Raw genomic sequence first — 11,853 nt, 5'->3', positions numbered from 1 at the left:
TTCAGCAGGGGTCCAACGTTGCCCTTGCTTTTCCTCCAGCTCTCCACATATCTGAAAAAGGACTTTTTATTGTCCTTGATACTCGAAGCTAGTTGGAGTTCAGTTGCGGCCTTGGCTTTCCAGGTTTGCTCCCTGCAGGACCGGACCAGTGCAGAATATTCTTCCTTGGAGGTGAATCCCATCCTTTGTAGGCCTTTCTTTTTAGCCTCAGGAGATCTGCTAGGTCCCTGGAGAGCCAGTGGGCTGCTGTGCCCTCTTGCTGCCTTTCCTCCAAGATGGAATAGAATTAGCTTGTGCATGGAGCTGATCCCTGACAATGACTGCCAGGCCATCTGGGACCAGATCTTCTACAAAGACCTATGAAAAGACCACAGAGACTTGAACTGGCTCATAGCTCACTGCATACTCCCAGTGAAAGTGTGGAGGCACAGAGTGAGGCAAGAGACTAGACCCAGCTGCCCCAGGGGAAGCTGCCAAGGTGCGAATGAGACCATAGACCACCTCCTTTGGCTCTGTGTCTATGCCAAAGGAGCGTGGAAAAAGGTAAGCCAGCTCCTTGAGGAAGTGACAGGAGTCAGGCTGACGACAAAGGAGGTGGCGCTGTACAGACACCTGACTAAACATCAGGGATCCCAGACAGCTCACTTGGGCCAGTTTGTGTCCTGTGTCAGAAGTGCCCAATGGCAGTGCAGGAACTTACTGGTATACAGTGACACTTGAGCTCGAGCAAACAGACTGAGTTAAAATGTTTCGAAGCGAACTCCAATCCTACAACTGTAGAGCAGTGGGAGAGGACACAGCCAACTCCACATGGAAAAGAGACACTTGGCACTGTTCAAAGCCTCCCTGGGAAGGGAAGTGGACAGGAAGAAGAGGACAGCAATGCAACTGGACCTGGATACTGCAAGAAGGACAGCAACAGGATCAGCAGCAGCAGAAGTGACAGCGACATCAACAACTTCAAGGACTGTGAATGAACTGAGAATGTAAACCCCAAATTGGGGCCTGGGCTAAGGGGCTGTAGTTGGGTTAGGGAAAGGAAGAGGGTAGGAGCGCAGAGGCACAGGGGAAAGGGTGCATTTATTGTAATAGGTGCATGGGTCTCTTAATGCAGTTTAAGAGGTGTGATGGAAAGCCTATGATAGAGGATTTATATATATATAACTTTATATACATATAGAAATATATTTTATTTAAGAAAAATTATATTGTGTCCCATGCCTTGCAGATGGCATCGCTGTATGACTTCAGCACCACAATGGACCTCCTTCTCTGCCTGCCTATTGCTCAGACCCCACCTGGATCCCTCCTTCCCAAGCAGTCTATTCTGCCCTTATTCTGGGATGCAAAGCTACATAAGCCAGTGGCAATGTGTAGGGGGTGCACAGGGGTGCACCACCCCCTGAGAGTGCTGGTGAACCCCCTGACAGCCAGCATTCCATGCTTAAGCAACGGGCGGGGGGGCAGGCGAGAGTGGTGGTGCCCCCCCTGAGAGCACTGGCTGGGGAGTGGGGGCACCAGGAGAAGCAATCCAGGAGGGGTTCCCCCAGGGGAGCCAAGGGGGGCTCCCTTGTTGCTGACCCAGAGAACCAGTGGGGTTCCCCCATGGCCAACTGCGCTGATCCAGAAGTGCCAGCAGTGCACCTGGAAGTCAGAGCAATCAGCCATGGGAGAGCCTGCCCCAGTTGGCACAATCAGCTATGGGGGGAGCCCCCCAGTTGCTGACTGGCTGTTGGGGGGCAAGTGCTCCCCTCACCCTGGTTTGGGAGGCACCAGTCACCCATGACATAAGCACTTCTCCTTCTCAGCTGTGGCTCCCTCTGGGACCTTTGGTCACACAGGGCCTAGCCTCTCCTCTAGGCTACTCAGAACTCCAGGCTTCTAGCTCTAATGTCCCTTGTGGTGAGTGCTCTGGCCCTTCGACTGTTCTGGTTCTGGCCCCAGCATTGACCAATTGAGGATTTCTCTGGTTAGGTTATTGAGCCGCTCACCCTCTCTCTCATATACAGGACCCCTCCAAACCCAGCTTACTCAATCACTAAGGCTGGCCTATGCATAGTCCTTCAGGTCTGCCCATGCAGGCCTTACTCTACACAGCCTTCTCGCTTGAGTCTACTGCTTTCCCACACACTCTCTCACTGGGCTGACTACTCTGCCCCCTCACTAGGGCTCTTGAGCCTTATGCCTCTTGGGTCTCAGGCCTGATGACATGCCTGCACCCCTCACCTGTCCCCTCTATGGGGTAACCCACCAGGTCACAGGGGCTGAGGCTATACAGCACCCTATAGTCACCTTTCACTAGGGAGGCACTGGTGTGGCATTTCCTGGGGACCAGCCCGGCACAGGCAGCTCTACCACACTATCCAACCCTAGCAGAGTGTCATTTTAGATCATGCCCCAGGACCAGGAACCTTCTCCATCCCCACAGTTCCTACTCTTGACCTCCCTCTGGCTCCCTGCAGCAACCACTTGTTCAGTTCTGAGAGTCTGAGTTTTTACTGAGGCTGCCCAGCCCCATCCTCCAATCCAGGAGTCATGTGACTGCATCGTTAAGCCATACCGCACTTGCTGGCTGCTCCACAGCCTGTTCAAGCCTCTTAAAGTGGCAGGCACCAGAGGTGCTGTGCCACAATGACTCTACCACATGATGGCTCAAATCCTGCTAGTAATGTGGTTGTTGCTAGTTAGGACTAGTATGGATGTCTTGCATTGGCAAGAATTTAGTTATTAGTGGGGTTCTAAAAGTTTTAAAAAAAGAGTCCCCAAGCATAAAGCTCAGTAAAACTGCCCTGTATCCCTGTTCACAATGGCTGATATCTAGCATAAGGGAACTAAGAGGAAAGCACTGCTACATGCAGAGCTGAACACTTCATGTGGTGTTTAGTTCCTTACAAAAATGGAGGACTAAAGAAACTTTATCAACTGAGCTCTTTTCCCTATGTCATGTACACAGCCCACCATCATATCTTTACTCCCATATAGCTGATACCGAAAAGGTGACCCACCTACCACTATACTAGCTATTCCCTTTGCTTAATATAGGCATGGGGGCTGAAGATCCTTGGTTCATTCCTGGCTCTTGCCCATGGCTGGGGTTGCTATACATTAGAAAATGGGGAAGGATGGCAGAGTCTCACCTGGGTCAGCTTGTCAGGTTTGACCTAGAAACCACTATACAAAGCCCAAGCAAAAGTCTCTGTTATGTAACTAATGCCCATCTGCAATGATAAGGAGGAGACAGTCTTAGATAAAGGAGGCTTGAAAACAAAAGCAGAATCAGAGGACTAGGGCAAAGAGCTAATTTAAATACTAAAAATCACGCCCCTAGGTGGGGAGAAAGTATGCTAATGAAACATACATGTATGTAAATGAGATACATAGCTAAAACACAGGTATAGAGACATGCTCAGTAAAGAACTCCTTGCGTCACTCCCTTATAACCAATTAGCAAACAAGAATGCTTATTAAGGTCCAATACTCCTGTATAAAAGATGCTTAGAATTAAGAATCTGTGTGCTTGTTACGTGAAATTATTCCGCTTGCACCTTGTATTGCTAGCAATAAATCTTCTTTATACTTTCACCCCTGGTATCTTTATTGGCCTTTGCATACCGGGCACGATCCCAGACTTGAGCTGGGGCTCAATAAGCTCTTTCAAGGTGTAGGCATAGAAAAGCCTGGCATAAACAAAGACAGGCAGGGAGTGTTGGGTGGAGGACATCTCTGCTATATGTAGTGCCTCTATCAGCTGCTTCTCCTGCAGGCCAGCCTGTCTTCTGTGCTGCTGTGAAGCCCATAGCACCCAGGCTCAGGGGGGTGCAGGGCTCCCAGCACATTTGTGCACATTATCAGGTTTCTCTAGCTAAAGATATTCCCTAGGTTTATTTCACTCTCGCAGTGTACTATGATAAATGACATTATGTTTATGTTACATAGTGCTTTTAAGACTCATAATGGGTTAATATGCTATTACCAGTAAAAGACACTAGGGGGCACCTCATAACAATTTTACCCTCTTGACCTCCTAGTACTAAATTACAGCAGGGGGCAATTTAGGAACGTATTTGGTGATTGGTTAATTTTTTCAGGTGGCTTTTTTTTACACTCTTCTCCACCCCCCCCCACCCCCCCAAAAATTACTTCTGTTCAACCCACTATTCATTTTCTGGTGCTCTCTCCTGGTGCTGTCCCTGACAAATCTACATGGTATCCACTTTTTCCTCTCCCATGACTGTGGGGACTCTTGGGGTTTCCAGTGGAGCCCTGAATTCAAAGACCAAAAGCAATTGTTGCCTACTGGATGAAGCCTCTTTGAATGCTTGCAGCCATCACCCTGGGCAGAGAAAGCTAGGGTGCATGCTAGGGGGACCTTGGGGCACAAAGGTGGGGTGCTCTTTCTGGGAAACACTCTCCCTGCACTGGCCACTAATCAGAAGCTCACATAAGCACAACTTTTTTGTGGGTCAGTGATGCATTTTCAGCTAAGTTACAGGCAATGTCTTATCAGTTACCCTATTTGCATGCCAATTCCCATTTCCTGAATCTCTGGCTACTATAATCCAGGTGTGCCTTGGGTTTGTAGGTGCTCCGCATATTACAGTATTAACTTCCCCCCTTTTGTTAATTTTTTTGTTTGTATTTTACACCTTTTACTTAAGAACATTTGCCTTCACACTTGGACTGCCTAGAGAGACCAACCAGACCATTTTTTTTCAGTGCACACAGTCATTTCTCCCCCTCCCTCACCCCCCATGTTTTTCTGTTAAAAGTCCTTTCTTCTTTAGGTGCCTGCCTGACTCACCACCCTAGACCCATCCCCCATGTCCCACACCCACAGCACCCCCTCCCTCCTACAGGGAGGATGTCCTCTTCCCTTCCCATACTCCCCCCCCCTCGTCCCCTCCCCATGAAACCACTCTCACATCAACCCTCAGAGCCTGCTATCAACAAAGGTATCCAAAATATTTTCTCAGAAAGACTTTATTCAATTACAAACTAATATGAAATATGAAAGAAATTTTTTAAAACATCCAGTTACACAGCACACTTACAGAGCACATTCCCCCACCTGAGCAGCCAGGCAATTTCTGATCGCAGTTCCCCTTCCACTGTTTTCCTGAATGTCTAAGTTCCCCCCTTCCTGCTTGTCTCCATGTACATCTTGCAGCTTCTCTCACTTCCCTCAAGTCTTGGGCCCAGGACTCACTGAAAACTTGTTTCACAGATATGCAGCATGCAGGCTGCCACTATGAAAGAGGTGATGTTCTCCGGGTCTGTCTCCAGCCTGTTGTTGAGTGACCTCCAACAGGCTTTCAAGCACCCAAAGGCACATTCTACGCTCATGCAGCATTTGCTTAGGTGGTAGTTCAAGGTCTGTTTTTGTGGGTCAGTCACTTGCCCCTCATAGGGCTTCCTAAGCCAGGGCAGGAGTGGGTAAGCCACACCAGCAATTATGAGGGTGGCACTGAACACCCCAGATGATGACTTCCTCCATTCCTGGGGTATATTGGCCCTTCTCCATCATCCTAGGTAGCAGTGAGTTTCAAAAGACATGTGCACCGTGAGTGCTTTCTGCCCATCCTGTGTAAATGTTAGTAGATTTTCCTCGGTGATCCACTACAGCTTGGAGAATGACTGAAGGAAATCCATTCCTGTGAGTGAATGATCAGTTGTTCTGGGATGGTGACAGGATGGGAATGTGTGCGCTTTCCAGTGCTCCCACGCAGTTTGGGAAGCCCATTGCCCTGAATCCTTTCACCACCTCCCTGGGGTTACCCAGGCAGAGTAATTTATTTACTGCCAGCTCCTGCAGCAGCTGGCAGACCTCTCTTATTGCCACCCCAGAAGTACAGGGAGCCACACCAAACTGATTCACCAAATAGTGCAGACTTGTTGGAGTGACCAGTTTCATCATGGCCCTGGCAACATGCTTCTCTGGAGCAATGGGCTTCTGCATGACAGTTGTCTGGCGCTCAGTATGAAGTGACAGCATACTAACAATGTAGAATAAGGTGTCCCTGCTCATTCATAATGTCTCCAACCACTATCATTCCAGGTTAACATAACTGCGTTCCCACCAGTCTGAGCTGCTTTCATGTGTCCAGACCTGGCAATCGTTGCCCTTAAGGTATGGCCAGCAAGCCATTATAGCCTTATGAACCTACAATTTATCTTCTTCCAAACACATCAGCATCTTGTACAGTTCAATCATCAAGTTGTGCATAGAGGCAAACATCCAAATGTGTCTTTGCAGCAGATTGAACAGACAACAGCTCAGTTCCATAAACCTTATAGTTTCCTCTTCTATAAGCAGACTTCTGCGATGTGAATCTTCTATGGCCATCAAGATTATTGTCTTTTTGTTGCTTAGTCCATTAGGAATTGAGGAAGTCATGGTCTTAGATTTAGCAAGCAGTCCACACACACAATTCTGCCTGTAACTGGTCTCTGGTCCTCAAAACCTGCAACACTGGTCAATTTGCATGAAAACACTTGCACCATTTATTTGTCAACGGCTATACAACCCAGTGTTGACCCTGGACTTAATTAAGATTAATTAAGCACCCAATCAGTGGCTGTTAGCTAGTCCAGGTCAAGGAGGGGTGGTTTTTGACCCCAGGCCAGGTAACTGGTTAATCGGGGAGTATCTGATCACTGCCTAGTTAACCCGGCAATTAGTGAGCAATGATTAATTAGAGCACTCACACAGGATGTAAACAAATGAATAGAAATGGTTTATTGTAAAATCACACAAATCACAAGCAACAGGTAAGTATAACAGTTCAAAATACACTCTCACACTATAAATACGGATAGCAAATTCTACTATAAATAATTCTATACTTACCTAAGTAATAACTCTTATCTGATCCAACAACACTTATTATTAACAGTATATCCAGACTCAAGCAAAAGAGAGGGAAATTTTATTAAATGGGAAGAGGTTTATTGTACTCCGGCCGCTGATCACCAACTCTGGTCTCTGTCCTCTCAGCCCTCGAGCCATTGCTGGCAACTGGCTTCCACTATTGTTATGGGAGGGGGTGGCCCACAGCCAAAACAGACAAAGGAAAGAGAAATAGAGAAATGGGACAGGATGATAGTAAGGGAAGCAGGGAGCTGTGGTCTTATGTGCTGAGAACACCCGGCAGGGACAGAGGGCTGGGGAGCCAACCCTTTCTACCTCAGTGAAGATTATGATCGATGGACAAACTGAAGGGCTGGAGCCCTGCAGGACACCAGGGTCCAAAGTGGTATGCCTCCACGACACACCGACAGTTCCTCTTTGTCATCTCTCTCACGAATCCTCACACTCCCTCAAACACCTTCTCACCCAGTCACTCACACGCCCTCACAGCCACAGACAGTCCAGTTACGCCCAAACACACACCACACAGCCCCAGTCAGACACTGAGCTGTCAATCACAGAGGCTTACATAGGCGCTCAGCATCCTGTACGCTGTTCCACCACGCGCGGCTATCTGAAGTGCACATGGCACGTTACCTCTATACCTTTTCAGGTGGCTGACATCATTTGGTACCAGTGGGGTTGGGTACAGTTCACAGCTTGACCTATTTAACATCAAACTCCATGACTCCAGGCCTGAATTTTCTCCTCAGCACCAGGTCCTGTTACAATGCCCAACTGCCTCTCTCCTGCTTTGGTTTAACACAGCTGACATGCTTTCAACTCCAAAGTACTTTAGTTATCCTTTCCAGCACCCCTTTTCCTACTACCAAATCCTCATTCCTTCATTACCTTCTGGTATTTCACTTGATCTGTGCCAAACCCAGCATGCCCACCCCTACCCCCACCCAAATAAATACGTAAATAAATAAATCAAAGGGTAGGCTTGTCTGCCAGAACTGAAAACTGACTGGCTGCCTGTACATTTGTGACCAAACCAAACCTCCCCCCACACAACCCATGGACACTAGGAGGGGTTTGGTCCCACAATTAACAACTAACTACCTGGAGAGTGAAGGACATTTAATATTTCACTTGGGCTCTGCACCATACAGTGAAAACCTCCCCTATCCCCCCGCCCACTGGCCAAAGGTTAGGTTTCACTCCAGATCTTAAAAATGACTCACTGCTTGCTTGTAGCCTGGCACCCAGCACCTCCAGGGCACAGGAGTGGGTCCACTTCCACAATTTCCACTCAAGGACATGGAATATTCAACTTGGTCTATGCTGTGTACCAGACCCCAAATTACCCTCCCTGCAATTGCAAAAACCATGATCTCCCTGTGGAAACTGTTCGTGCAGGGCTTTTATGGCTATGGATTGCTTGATGATTGAATGGAAATGTTTTTCCATCAAGGTCAATTCTAAAACGGTTGGATTTTCTTGCCTGCGGTAATTTACCACCATTTTCACCAATCACCAGCACAATAGTTTTTTGAATAAGTTTCTCAATGCCATCACCTAGCCTCACAAAGGGAAATTGGCTCCACTGGCAGCACGCTGGTGGTGGAAGTGCCAGCACTTCCACCACTGCTGTGCTGCATACGGAAGTACTGGCACACTTGTGTGGGGATCCACACAATACAAATACACAAGACCAAAGATAGTATCTGAAGTTTTATTTAAGTCAGCAGGTTTACAATTTTTAGAAAATCTGGTAATTACCATAAAAAGGTCAATATTTATGATTATTAACTATACTAATATGCAGTGCATCCTGTCATGTACCCCCCGCCCTCATCTTGTTTTTCTTGCATGCCGGCACTCCAGCACCTTCCAAGGTAGACATTGTGGGGGGTTTTGGCGCTCTGACCACAAAATGCTGCCTACCCCTGCCCTAAAGTGTGCTTTCCATTGTGTTAAGGACAATAACTCTCATTCTGGGGCCTCACACAGAATGATCCCATTCTATGACAAGCTGGCTACCAACCTTCAAAGAAATGCTGGAGATGTTTGCCTGCTGGCATTTGGCACAACAGGTGTGCCAGAGGAGACTGCCACAGAGTTACCCACAGTGGCAACGTATTGGGGGTGCACAGGGGTGCATGTGCAGCCCTGGAGAGTGCTGCTGCACACCCTGTCAGCCAGCTTTCCCAGGCAGGGGGGGCAGGCGCAAGCGCTGGTGCCTGCCCTGAGAGCACTGGCTGGGGAGTTGGGGCTCTTCCGGAAGTGCCAGTGCTCTCCTGGATTTGTCAGCAGTGCACCTGGAAGCATCAGTGGTGTGCCACTGCCACTTGTGGGTCAGTGGGATCAGTGGGCTCGGTTGTGGGGGACCCCCCCCAAGTCAGTGGGATCAGCCACTGGGGCGGGGGGCAAGTGGTCCCCCTGACTCAGGAGGCACCAGTTGCCCATGATTACCCACAGAGTTACCTCCCCAGTGCCACAGTATGGCGGGCTTCCCTGGGAATGTCGAGGGCTGTGTTGCAGCCACTTCAAAAACTGCACACAATCAGCCTTAGTCACAGTCACAGACAAACAACCTCGGTTGGGACTTCTCAAAGGACCTGTTTTGCATGGAGCCAGAAATGAGCTTGTGCTCTACTACTGTCTCCCCGCATGTTTTGGCAGCAGACACAGAGGATGATCATCAGGATGGGCTGACAAACGACTGTTTATGAGGAAGAAGATGCCTCCAACTCCACCAATATTCTGTTGCAGGAGGCTTCAGGTTACCAAAATAAAACTTTTGGTTCTGTGCAGGAGATGCCACAAGCCTCGTGACCAGTGACTTGTAAGTTATAGCTATGGTAGGAGACATAGGGCTAAAAGATTTGTGCTTTGTGCTTTTTCAGTCTGGCGGGTGTGAGGAGACTGCTCGCATTAACCAAATGTTAGTTGTTCCCTGCACATTCCTAATGTGTGTTGCGGGGATAAGTTAAAAGCACTCAGTGGTGGTTGATAGGTGTTTATCCTGGGGGTAGGGGGAGGAGGAGGGTAACCAGGTACAGCCCAGTGAGGGGGAGGATATGTTGGGAGGGTTTAGAATACTTGGGGGGGCTTGATAGCACGGGTGGGTAGTGGTGGGAGCCCGGTTGGTAATTCTTGTGGAGGGGAGCTTTTAAAAATATTTTAAAATAGACTAACACCTATTGAGACCTTTCTTTTTCTACCCCTAGTACTGCAGCTGTGGGTCCTAGATCATCAACAGCAATCGATAATGCTGAGCATCAACATAATTACAGAAGAAGACAAAGAAGAACGAAGAAAAACATTCTTGAGTTACTGGCAGAATCGTGGCAAAGCATATCTAAGAGCACTGACCAACTGGCAGGTGACATTAGGGACCATGACCGAAAGAGACTTGGGGGTCATGACTGACCACAAGATGAATATGAGTCACCAATGCGATGCCACAACCAGCAAAGCAAATAAAATCCTGCCTTGCATCTACCGATGCATTTCAAGAAAGACTCTAGATGTCATCCTCCCACTTTACTTGGCCTTGGCGAGGCCGCAGATGGAGTACTGCATCCAGTTCTGGGCTCCACACTTTAAAAAGGACATGGAGAAGCTTGAGAGGGTCCAGAGGAGATACATCCACATGACTGGCAATTTATGGTTAATTTTACTGTCTATCTGTTATTAACACTCTTACTATTGGTTTACCTGTTTTAGTAGTGTTTGTGACACTTTCACTGAAATAAAGTTCACCAAAGAACTTTTCAAAGTGTAAAGAACTGTTTACTTGCAAACAAGGAAAAGTGTACATCCCCTTTTAAACCCACTTCTGTTCATTCTCCAAAGACTATCCAAACTGCATCGTCTAGCAGACAACTTTCTGTCTTGGTGTCCAACCTTGGGGCTTGCAACTAGAAATCCAGCCATAATGTTGCCCCACACTCCCCATTCTTCACCAACAGAAGTTCCTGTGTTCTCCATCCATGCCAATTCCTACCAGTAGCCCCCAACCAACATAAATTACTTTAATGGAGGGGTGAGAGCGGGGTGCACCCCAGGGCTTTCATGATACATCATTCTTTACCCTTTCTGGTGTGCTAGATTTAGGGTGACCCACATATTTCTTGCAGTGACATTATAGCTCCCCCCTGACACCAATCAACTCAGCAGACACTGTTGCTTTCTCCTGATGTCTCCTGGCACCCCTTCGTTGACCCCAGAAATGACGCCACTCCCTGTGACAATCCCCTCTCCTCCCCCCCAAAGTCTGCACATGTTTTTGGAGGAAAACCACCTTCCAGGTCTTTTCCACTCCCAGCACCTCACTTATCTTTCCCCTCCCCCAGCGTTACACATTCCTTCACGATCTGAGAATTTAGGGGTGCCTGGGATCCCCTCATAGCTGGAGGTGAAGGCTGGCCAAGAAAGTCTTTCATGTTTCCCTGCAGGCATTGCTACAAGCATCATAAGTCAATTCACCCAGCATCCAACAATTTATTTAATTATTCAAATTAGTGGCCTCCCTGGCCACACCAACATCCCAACACTTCCCCAAGACCAAGTCTTGGATGGCACAGGTAGTCACCCCAAGAGGTGCACCCTGCCTGCCATTCCTGGCCAGGAAACCACTGCAAGCCTCAGGTCTTTCTTGCCTTCCTCTACCCGCTCTTTGTGACACCCCATGTTGTAAACCCACTACATGGGACTCCATCCAAGCTAGGCACTTTGCGTCCTCACAGACTTTGAGTGTTAATGGGGTCAACAACATTGCTGGGTGACAGGGAAGCTGCCCATGCCAGCACTGACCCTGCACCCTTTGACAACCCTCTGCACCGTGCAGTACATTGGGCTTTCCAACGGGGGGTGCCAGGAGCTTTGCCCATTGTCTGTTTGTCAGCCTTAGTGGGGTTTTGTTTTTAGGGTCACCTCACTGGTCTCCTGGCAGGGCTCCCATTGCCAAGATGGATCCCCCTGACATAGGCGATGTG

At 48.4% G+C, this 11,853-nt stretch overlaps 1 long non-coding RNA gene across 1 annotated transcript in view; it reads left to right on the top strand.

Moving 5' to 3' along the window:
* The window catches only part of LOC112551033, a 33,641-nt gene extending 23,265 nt beyond the window's left edge, over positions 1 to 10,376 (top strand). Inside the window, exons 3-4 of the long non-coding RNA XR_003095143.1 lie at positions 9,536 to 9,698; positions 10,084 to 10,376. This is a non-coding gene — a long non-coding RNA (uncharacterized LOC112551033). The remainder of the gene's footprint in view (positions 1 to 9,535; positions 9,699 to 10,083) is intronic.
* The last annotated feature ends 1,477 nt before the right edge of the window (positions 10,377 to 11,853 follow it).

The sequence above is a fragment of the Alligator sinensis genome, unplaced genomic scaffold (assembly GCF_000455745.1).
Source record: "Alligator sinensis unplaced genomic scaffold, ASM45574v1 scaffold487_1, whole genome shotgun sequence".
In the NCBI taxonomy this organism is placed as follows: domain Eukaryota; kingdom Metazoa; phylum Chordata; order Crocodylia; family Alligatoridae; genus Alligator; species Alligator sinensis.
This window is presented reverse-complemented; position numbering and strand designations above follow the sequence as displayed.